The sequence below is a fragment of the Acinonyx jubatus genome, chromosome A1 (assembly GCF_027475565.1).
Source record: "Acinonyx jubatus isolate Ajub_Pintada_27869175 chromosome A1, VMU_Ajub_asm_v1.0, whole genome shotgun sequence".
In the NCBI taxonomy this organism is placed as follows: domain Eukaryota; kingdom Metazoa; phylum Chordata; class Mammalia; order Carnivora; family Felidae; genus Acinonyx; species Acinonyx jubatus.
Genome location: NC_069380.1, coordinates 116,675,176 through 116,683,883, shown reverse-complemented (window position 1 = coordinate 116,683,883; position 8,708 = coordinate 116,675,176). Strand labels below are relative to the sequence as shown.

At 48.5% G+C, this 8,708-nt stretch overlaps 1 long non-coding RNA gene across 1 annotated transcript in view; it reads right to left on the bottom strand.

Moving 5' to 3' along the window:
- Positions 1–7,958: 7,958 nt before the first annotated feature.
- LOC128315586 (uncharacterized) overlaps positions 7,959–8,708 on the bottom strand; it is a 99,340-nt gene continuing 98,590 nt past the window's right edge. Inside the window, exon 4 of the long non-coding RNA XR_008298491.1 lies at positions 7,959–8,295. This is a non-coding gene — a long non-coding RNA (uncharacterized LOC128315586). The remainder of the gene's footprint in view (positions 8,296–8,708) is intronic.

The window sequence follows — 8,708 nt, the reverse complement described above, 5'->3', positions numbered from 1 at the left end:
GAAGTTTCTTCATTCATAAAAGGAGACACAAGGAAGAAAGGAACACACCGTAGTGTCTCTGTGGCACTAGAACTGCAATCTTAGTGCCATGAAGGGAGCTGGTCTGAGGTTAAGGGCCAGAGGCTGGATGGGAGAGAGAAGATGGAAGGAACCTATAACCCTTGTGACATTGCTGGGCTGCCTAATTAGCTGATCCTGCAGTCATTATACCTGCAGACTAGGTGCATATGAATGAACGCACCTTTCTTATAATTCAAGCCAGTGTGAGCTGGGTAATTTTCATGACTTGTAGTCCAAGGCATCCTAGCCAACAGAGATGCAATATTGCCTACTTCTTTAGAAGACTGGCATTTAGAAATATCCTGGGTTTGGGAGGGGCCTTAAGTCATCCTCACCATAAATCCTCTTAACAACTGGGTAAGTACAAGAAAGTCACCGTTTTTGACCCCTTCTGAGATTTTCCTTGGAACTAATGCTACCATGTCATGTCTTTTTTTTTTTTTTTTTTAAGGTGTTTTTTTTCTTACATAATCTCTACTCCCAGTGTGGGGCTCGAACCCACAACCCTGAGATCAAGAGTCACATGCTCTACCATCTGAGCCAGCCAGGCGCCCCTATCACGTCATGTCTTAAATGAGCCAGTGACTTCAGTAGAGGCCTGTGTCCAGCTCTGTACAGTCACCTGCAGCATTCAGAGAGTTTGGCTACTAGACCGCCCATGGGTAGTAGCTAAATCCACCCTCAGGTGAAAAATAATAAATGGAGGAGGAGTGCTATAGTTTTTCATAGTGTACCCTATTAGTTGATTTAACATCCCGCGTTTTCAAGGTGGGGAGAGCCACAACTCCTAAAATCTTCCAAAGGAGATTACATAGAATGTTGTCTCTACCATCAAAATCATGTTTTCCTTGTAATTCCAGGAAGGAAGGGGGAAGTCAGGTCTTCAATAAATCCCGAATTAGAAACAGTCTTCCCACCCCCCTTCTGCTGAAGCTACACAGCCCGACAAGTCTTTCTCTTGTGGACTTTCAGACTGGATCACTGCCAAAAATGTGAGCAAGAATTTGGCCCATTGTTACTTTAAATATCCTGTGTCGCAGGCCATCTAGGAATGTCTAAGTATGGGAATTTTCCTTGTGAGGTCTGGGATGTAGATATAAATAACTCGTTTGTTAGAATCTGTCTCCATCCTGCCTCTCCTGGCTTCAGTGGTGTGAATAAGCCAGCCTTGTCAAAAAAGCTCACCAGCCCACTCGGGGCAAGGCGGGCAGAGCAGCAGGTGAATGCTTCCCACCTGCTCTCCAACAATAACTTCTCCCTGCCAGGTGAGGCGAGCCGGGGAGAAGCGACTTCCAAAGCTGCCCCAAACTTGTCTTGAAAACGCTGCCTTGGGAGAGATGGTGGTTTAGGCTGACCCAGCGTCACCTTTTAACCCCATGTTGAAGTGTGGAGAGCTCGTGCTTCTGGTAGGGTAAAAAGAGGGTTGTATTCCTGTCCTTCTTGCCACTTCTTTCCATAAAAGGATCTGCTGGAGTCAGACTTCCACACGTCACTGTCACAGATGAACTGGTAGACACAAGTTTGTAGCTGTTTCTCTCCTTCCAGCTCTAATTTTCCCAAGTTTTTCTGGCCTCGGGATTACAACTAAATGAAACAAGCCTGCAGGCAGGACCTGGATGGAGACCAAAGGGGCTCCCCATTTCTCTGAGAGGCAGAGTTGCATGAAGGGTGACTGCAAGGTGTGACCTCACAAGCCCACCCATCCACACACCTTCTTGGCCTTCCCAGCCTCATCTCCACATGTTGGAACGGTGGACCGGAGATCACCACGTCCTCAGAAGACAGACAGCATTTGTTTTCTGTTAGGACCGTGGCCTTACAGAGAACATGATCATCAGAAGACCTGGGTTCAAATCCCAGCTGGACCATACACTGGTTGTGTGAACAGACCAGTCCAAGGTCTTCCTGAGCCTCCATTTCCCCATTTGAAAAACGGGACCATAATGACCTATCTCACACAGACTCTTGTCAGTGGTCAGTGAGAGTGCGTACATACAGCAGTTACCACGAAAAAAGAACTCAGTAAATGTGCAAAGTCTGAACAAGGAAAGAGAGGATGACAGGGAGACAAGGAAGAAGAAAGAGAGAGGAAGACAGAAATAGAGAAACAAAGGACAGTTAGAAAGAGAGAGAATCACTGAGATCTGGACAAGGGGAGAGACAAATGGAGCCCAGATCCTGAGACAGACATGAGGAGGTGAGGTCTGGGGTGACTGGGAAGTCCTGAGGGCAAAGGAGGGACAAAGCAGCTTTCTCTCCTGGTGGAAGGTCACTGACTCTCCATTATGAGTTACCAGGGCTACAGGGAAAAGAAATAAGGTGAATGACCCACATAGTGGTCAGGGAAGGCCTCTCTGAGGATGCGTGATGTTTGAGCTAAAACCCCAGCGAGAAATGGGAGGTGTGAGCCATGGGATAAAGGAAGGGTCTTCCCTAACAGGGAACCTGGTCCTTACAACACACACACAAACACACACCCCATAAAACAAAGTCAAAGAAAAATCTGCAAGAACTGCCCAGATAAAACATGGCTGAGATGAATTCTGTTGGCAGTTTTTCAGAACTCAGTCGCCCCCCTCCCCTGTGCAAGAGCAGGAAGTGGCTGTGAGCCCCCAGGGAAGCCCTCTATGGGGGGCAGGGGGCGGCAGACAAATGGTTCAGATAAAGATCTCCCCGCTGTGTGCTATTTTCCTTCCTTGAGAGTACCTCAGTTCAATGAATCACCAGGGTTTCCTCTGGCTCGGGAGAGACTTCACACTTCCCAGCACAGGCCCCCAACCCACCTCCACCTTTCCTGGGCCAGGGGGACTAGCAGCTACATTCAAAACAATGCTTCTGGGTTAGGGGCCGGAGGTGGGGGGATGGGAGGGTGGGGGAGGCCAGGGAGAGAGTTCAAGGCAGGATGCCTCCCCTTGACCCCAGTACAAGTTGAGGTGAAACAGCTCTCTTCAGGTCAAAGCTGCCAAAACAAAGTTAAAGGTGTAAAAAACAATGTGAGAAGGTCACACAGGGATGGCCTCTCTCTGGAACCCTGGGGTGGAGCTGGGTGGGAGGACAGGAAGTACTTGACCGAGAAGCATTTATTAACCATTTTAACTAGAGATGCCCCTCAACTACAGTAAGAGCATGGGACGGGGTGGCCATTTCATCCGTTCAGTAAACACAGGTTTTTCCATGTTTTAAACCAGCCCACGTCGTGACTTTGTCTCCTAAACTGCCCTTCTTACAACTTTCTCCTATCTCAGTAAATACAGAATTTACCCAGTAGCTCAGGCCCCAAATCTCAGGCTCATTGTTGGCTTCTCTCTTTATTTCCCACCCCACACCTGATACAGCAGCAAATCATTATTGGTTTACAGTCAAATACATGGGGGATCTGACCTACTGCCACCACTACCACCTCCATCCAAGCCACCCGCCATCCTTTCTGTCTCCTCTGGATGACCGCACCTGCTCTCTGCTGTCTCTTATGGCCCCTGTGGTTAGCTTACTGAGAGCACGGAGCCCCTGGGGGGAGGGGGGTGGTGGTCTTGGGCAGGTCGTTTCACCCCTTTGTGCTGCCTCTAATCAACAGCAAAAGTAATAATACTTGCCTCTTGAGACTATTGTGAAGATAAATAAGATACGGGTGCCTGGCCCATAGTGAGTCTCATTATGACAATCTGTCATTTCACTTAGCATGCTGTGCAGTGACAAGTTTTTCAAGAGTCATTTCTTCCCACTAGATTGGGTGTCACTGGAAGGCGTGGGCCGTACCTAACTTCTAGCACAAAACCACAAGCCATCCCTCTGCTCAAGCCCTCCCTACTGGCTTCTCATTTCATTCCAAACAGTATCTAAGGCCGATAAGGCTCCCTGTGATCTGTCCCTGCATCTCTTCTGATGCCCCTTCCTTTTACTTACTTCCTTCCTTCCCGTGTGGTCTTCCTTGAAGTTCCTCCATCTGCCCAAGGATGTTATGCCTCAGGGCCTTTGCATTTGTTGGTTCCCTGGTGGAGAAAGCTCTTTGCCCAGATATTTGCATGGCTCAGTCCCTTACTTCATTCAGGATTTTGCTTAATTATCACCTCCTTAGAAAGGCCTTATCTTACCTCCCTGTCTAGAATAGTCCCCCCTTCAACCTCTCACCTCCTCTCATCCTATTTTTCTATTTCACCACTACCTGCTTTTATACCACATATACACTTTTTTGTCTACTTGTTTATTGTCTGTATTGCCGACTAGAATATAAACTCTATGAGAAGGCAAGAGGTTGCCTGTTTAACCACTACATTCCTAATGTCCAGGACAGTGCCTGGCTCATGGTAGGTGCTTAATAAAAATGTGTTGGATGAACAAATGAATGAATGAATAAATCTACTGAACACTTAATGCACCCTGGCACTGTGGAAGGCACTTTCGATACTACACACCCTCTTGTTCAGTCCTCACAAATATCATACTACTAAGTGGACTCATATTTTAAAGACAAAGGAAGTTGGGGTGCCTGGGTGGCTCAGTTGGTTAAGTGTTGGACTTTGGCTCATGGTTCATGAGTTCAAGCCACACATCAGGCTCTCTGCTCCCAGCACAGAGTCGGCTTGGTATCCCCTCTCTTCCTCTCTCTGCCCCTCCCTGCTTGCTCTCCCTCTCTCAAAAATAAATAAACATTAAAAAAATAAAGACATGGGGCACCTGGGTGGCTTAAGTGGTTAAGCTTCCAGCTCTTGGTTTCGGCTCAGGTCATGATCTCACAGTTTGTGAATTCGAGCCCACGTTGGGTTCTGTGTTGACAGCGGGAGTCTGCTTGGGATTCTCTCTCTCCCTCTCTCTCTCTCTCTGCCCTTCCCCTGTTTGCTCTCTCTCTCTCAAAAAAAAAAAAAAAGAAAGAAAGAAAGAAGAAAGAGAGAGAGAGAGAGAGAGGGAAAGAAAGAAAAAGAAAGAAAGAAAGAAAGAAAGAAAGAAAGAAAGAAAGAAAGAAAGAAAGAAAGAGAAAGGAAAGAGGGAAGGAAGGGAGAAAGACAAAGGAAAGCTGAATCTTCCACAGCTGGGCAAGGGACAGCCCCAGGGAGAGAGGACCCCACATGCCGTTCCCTGTACCCCTGCTCATTCCTGCTTAGCCTACTGGACCTTCAAGGTCAACTCGGACATCTTTTCTTCCATGCAGCTTCTCCTGCCCTCAGCTGGCAAGGCAGCCCTCTGGCATCCTGTAAAGTCTGCCTGGATTCCCATCCCACCTCCAACAGATAGGTGGACTGGGGCAGGTTGCGTCATTCCTCCGTACTTTAGTTCCCACATCTAAAAAGTGGAGAAAACAATAGTACCTGCCTCATGAGACTGCTTTGAAGATTAAATAAGATGAGTGATTGACCTTCAAACAGTGTCTGGCATATACTAAGTCCTAATACTATGGTTCGTTTGTCACTTCACTTGCTACCATGCTGTGTTCCGGCTGGCTGTTTCACAAGCTCTCTCTTCCCACTAGCTGCGTATCATTGGAAAACACGGACTATATCCAACACCCAGCACAATTCAGGGCACACGGTACGTTACCAGTTGCTGTTTGCTAGGTCAGCAATAGCAACAGTGAAAGCTTACATTTGCATGGCCTTTTAATAAAGGTGCGAGGTCAGGTGCCAAACACTTAAAAATGCATTCACTCATCCAGGCGTCACAATAAACTATGAGGTGCTATATTTTATGCCATTTTACAGAGACGGAAACTGAGGCTTTCAAAACGTAAGCAAAGTGCCACCCAAACAATAAATGGTGAAGCAGCATTCAAGCTAGAAGGGAGGGAGGGAGGAAGTCAACTTGACCTTTCTATTGGCTCAGCCAACCCAGGGCTCAAGGGGATTAGTGTACATTTGTGTGAAAAAGGGAAGGAGAAAGCTAATAAACGTGCAAACCTTCCCCCCAAGTCCCTAACCTCACTCTAGACTCTTAGACTGTCTCCAGTCTAAATAACACAATGGCAGCTAATTGTTTCCTGTTGCCCAGATGCTATCTGTTTGGCGATCAGGCACCCGGCTTGGGGTGGGCGTGCAGAGCTGGAGAACTGTCACTGTTCACCTCTGGGTAAGGGTTGAGGGGCAAAGGGGGACTCAAGCCCCACGGGTCCCCATGTATCTCCACTTGCCTCTACAACAAATTCCTACAGAGAAATTTAAGTACCAAAGCCACCTGATGAATAAATCACCAACCCCAGAGGAGCCCAGCCCAGACGGAGGCCCCAATCCTCCCATTTCAAAATTGAGAGAGAAAAAAATTCCATCTCTGAACACCACGTTGGGGGAAGTTTCCACTTGCCCTGAGTTTCAACCCCCTTCGGGGACTATCGGAAGCACGCAGACCAGTGCTGCCAGCACACAGAGCAGTTTGGGCTTGTCCAAGGCTGGAAACACACTCTGGTGAGTTGGTCTAGTCTTTCAAAAGTGGTCCTGCTAGTCTGGGAAATGGGTGCCAAGAAAAGAATGATAGATGTGCAGTTTGAAAGGCACAGTGGGCTAACCTGGCCAAGGTAGGAAGTGTGGGCTAGTCCGAAGACCATGGGTTTGGGGGCTGGGTCTTGCTTAGGTTCAGATCATAGCTCCACTACCCGCTGACTGAGTAACCTGGATGGGTGGGTTGCTTGTCCTTTCTTTGCCTTAATTTCCTCATCTGTAAAATGGAGATCCGAATTCTAACCTACAGCGTTGGTGTTGAGATTAACAGGGATAGTGGCTATAAAATGCCAAGGATAGAGGACATAATAGGCACACTGTAACACGTTAGTGCCTCTCCCCAGAGGGAGAGGGACCCCTGAGCCAAGAGGTCCAGAACAGAGCTAAGGAGAGCTGCTCACACAAGGAATCCCCTTTTTTTACTGTAGACATGCTCATTATTCATTGCTATCCCATGGCTGTGACTTACCTGCCGATTCTAATTCATTATCATATTCTTAGGAGCATGAATTTACTTTCTGAGGCCCTTGAGATTCAAAGTGCATGTTTCAAACATACCTCCTGGACACTGAACACGGTGCTCGAGGCCTCTCTTCAATACTTAATTTGTCCAATAAATATTTATTGAGTGCTGACTACTCATCAGGCCAGGATCTGGGATGAACAAGATAGACATGGAGCCTACCCTGGGAAAGCCTGGCCATCTGGGTGGGGGAACAAGACATGGCCATGGTGGGAAAGCTGAATGCAAGGCCACTGTGTGTGTCCTGCTGGTGAGCTCCTTCCTGATGACTTTGTAGCAGAGTCACTTTCATATAGATGGCATGAAACGAATACATCACTGAAAGGAAGACAAGGGGGCACGTTGAAGGAGCACCCACAGTGGTCCAGAAGGCAAAGAACGTGGTGCCACACTCTCAGAGCAGCCAGCGGAGAAAGACCCCACTCCTTACAGGCAAGGCTGCGGAGACTCTGGGAGGTTAGTTTCCCCTGCACGCGGGACCACTGCAAGAGCTGGAATTTGAACACTGGGAATCTTGACTCCCAACCTGATGTTCTTTCCACTGTGTCACGGGCCATGAATGCAGTAGATCCCCATCCTCTGAGATTTCAAACCATCTAAAGATGGTCTGGCCGTGGGGGATTTTAGGATCAGACCTCACAGGGCCTTCATAACCAAAATAACATGCTCAGTCTTGAATTTTTGAGCAGAGCAAATGACGAGTTAGGAGCTGTACTTCAGAACGAGAAACACTGACTGGGGCAACAATCGTCAAGCTATCATTGTGTTAACCCCAGTCCGTCATTATCAAGCTCATGTTAGAGGTGAGGAAAAGGAGGTAAGAAAGGTTAAGCCATCCGCTCAAAGTCCCATGGCTGGTAGGAGGGGTTTGAACTCTCAGCCCTTGCTCCCGACCACTGCCGCGCCCATCAGGGTGAGAGGTGAGCAACTAGAGAAAAGGTTGCGGAAAAGGTGAGGCTGGGGGTCCACGGAAAAGACCTACAGAGAGATATCAGGGTGCTTGTGCCTCCCCACGCTCTGGTCCAGTCCAATGTCGCTGTCCCATGACAGACTTTGCCTTTTCTACCGCATCCTCTCTTACAACCCCTTCCCCTTCTTCAAAGCTGACCACCCTCTCCCAAAGGCCACTCTCTTTCCTGACCTCCCACTGCTCTTGGTGCCTCTGACCCCAACCCAGCATTTGAAGCCGAGATCAGGATCCGTACCTGGCACTCCTTAGCTGTGTAACCCGGGCTTGTCTCTGCCTCAGTTTCCTCGTCTGTCATACAGATGTCATGAGACCAACTGGAGCTGTGTAATTAAAGGCAATAAGGAATATGCACATGCCCCGAAAGAGTGATGTGTTTACGTGACGAGCAAAATTTCTCATTCTTGCCACATTGCCCCACTACATTAAGAGATTAGGAACTGAGGTTTTTTCGGTCTGTCCCTCTGCTGCAGATACCCCCCGCTGACCAGTCATGCTAAGGACTTTACTCTGGGTATCGTGTTGGGGGAAAGGCCGGGAACCAGAGGAGCCAGCCACGGCCAAGAGGCCAGGCTGCCTGGGCCTCCCTGCTGCCTGCCAGTTCTTTCCTGAGTCTGGTGGGCCTCTGGCTTCCGAGGCAGCTGCAGCCCTGAACGATCCACCTCCTTCCCGTGGAACCCATTTCAGGATTAGCTGCCAGGAGGTCATAAAATGCAAAGAGGAAGCGGGAGCATCC